This window comes from Myotis davidii, unplaced genomic scaffold (assembly GCF_000327345.1).
Source record: "Myotis davidii unplaced genomic scaffold, ASM32734v1 C64445057, whole genome shotgun sequence".
Lineage (NCBI taxonomy): Eukaryota > Metazoa > Chordata > Mammalia > Chiroptera > Vespertilionidae > Myotis > Myotis davidii.
In genome coordinates this window covers 686-2,746 of record NW_006382727.1, presented here as the reverse complement: position 1 = coordinate 2,746, position 2,061 = coordinate 686, and the positions used below count along the sequence as shown (strand labels likewise).

At 35.3% G+C, this 2,061-nt stretch overlaps 1 long non-coding RNA gene across 1 annotated transcript; it reads right to left on the bottom strand.

Moving 5' to 3' along the window:
• Window positions 1-778: 778 nt before the first annotated feature.
• On the bottom strand, window positions 779-1,610 carry LOC102770843. Its single transcript, XR_436414.1, has 2 exons — window positions 1,506-1,610; window positions 779-828 (listed from the first exon to the last, which is right to left on the bottom strand). It is a non-coding gene; the product is annotated as an uncharacterized LOC102770843 (long non-coding RNA).
• Window positions 1,611-2,061: the final 451 nt, after the last annotated feature.

The following is a 2,061-nucleotide window of genomic DNA, read 5'->3' as shown; positions in this document are numbered from 1 at the left end:
TTAAAATTCATACTTCAAGCATTTCCTAAAGAAGCTAGATTTAGAGTACAGGGCTGTGGAAAGCATTTTGAGACCAGCTAGTATCCTTTGGGGAAAGCATTTTGGTTTCGAGTGGACAAGGAGAAGGAAATGAGAATCAGTATGTTAGAAATTAGGTACTAGTATTCATTATTATTACTTTCCTATTTCAGAGATGAACAAACTAAGGCACACAAGGTTAAACAATACTCCCAGGTTGCAAAGCCCCTAAGTAGAACAGTATATAAATCCTGTTCTGATCGACTCCACAGCCCAAGTGCCTTTCCCTCTCTAAATTGGACACCAGGCCCCTCTATATAACCAACAATAGCAAAGACCCTCTTTGGGCTTAAAGTCAGAGGTCATTAATACCAGAGATTACAACACAGTTGTCTGACCTAAGAACCTAAACTATTTTAACAGATCTATGTTAAGAATAATGTTGAAACCACTGGACTAGATCACTTTCTCTAGTGCAGCTCTGCTTTCCTTGACATACTCTCTCTCTTGTTTCATTCCTGCCTAGTATTAATACACCTTCAGCAACTCCACCATGGCAGCGTCATTGTTTCCTGTCTTAAATCACATGGAGGAGATTGCATGGTACTCTATGTACACAGCTGTGTTTCAATGTCACAGAAGACTTTTTTAAACCAGGTGAACTGAAGATGCATATATAAATCGTTTCTTTCAAATATTTTTGCAGCCTAAATATTTTTATAATATTAACATCATGCTTTTAAATTTCATTCATTTTTACCTTTTTCTTGCCTGTTACTGTCCATTCTTTGAGTACTTCATTGGCACTACCTGTAAGAGAAACCAGTCACAGATTTTCTCTGCTACCACATGCATGGTCAAGAAGGAATAGGTGTCTCTGCTTTTTGTAAATGCTAGAGAATTTCTAAAGTTCGTAACAGGAAAGTTAAGGTTCAAGTCTCTGAGCTAATGTAATGAGATAATCATATCATGCTTATCTTTTGCAATACCTGCCCATTTAGATTCCCCTTCTCCATGTAATTTTCTCAGTAAGTTCTTCCAAGAAGAGACTAATGTAGCCTGACCATTTTGAAATTCTTTTATATAACTTAGATCAAATACAAAGATGAGGGGTTTCAGCCCACGTATGCTATCCCCTCTCCTCCAGAAGATTACACACCACTTTGGCTATGTGGTTTTAGAGAGCTGTACACTACCCTAGACCCAAATGCTAACATTATCAAGAAAACAGATGACAATGAAGAAAAACCGTATAATATTTGGCCCTGTTTATTCTATACTGGCAGAAAAACAGAAACAGGGAGACTTAATCTGATGTACCTATTCAATGATGAGATATCGTTTTTAAATGGCATGATATGTTATATTATCATGAGGTCTACTATATCATCTATGAAATACCAGGTTTTTAAATGAATGTTATAGAAGTCTGAATCAACTTCTATTTGAAAAAACACAAACTTATTAAAAAACTAAACTAGGATTACCTTCCATAAATGCTTGTACTGTTTTGTCCACGCAATTATCAAAGTGCTGCAAAACCAGGATGATTTCATTGTTGCTCTTATTGGGAACTATTGCACGCACTGCATTTATCTGGAAAAGATGACAGGGTCATTAAATTTTAACATCAGTAGGTCAGTTGGCAACTGAGACCTGTTACACAATGACATTTCATTCCTAACAATATGTATCACTCTTTAGCGTCAGTGAGAGTACATACAACCATCTCACTAGGAATGATTAATAGATAAGTGATAACATCACATAAAAATTAATTTCAAAACTTAGAAAAGCAGAACATTTCTAGAAATAGAAAGTATATGCTGGATTTTGCTCAAAGAAAGGGAGGTCTAATTTAGATATCAGGTATTAATTTTAGCATCAACCTTTCCTCATTTTTAGCATACTGTAGAGAAAGGTGGAAAGTTTATGAACCACCACCAATAAGAACTTCGATTTTTATACGGCATTTTTGAAACATTTTATTTCGTATCATTTAACTGTATAACACTATAAAGATAACAATTCCTAACCAAGGAC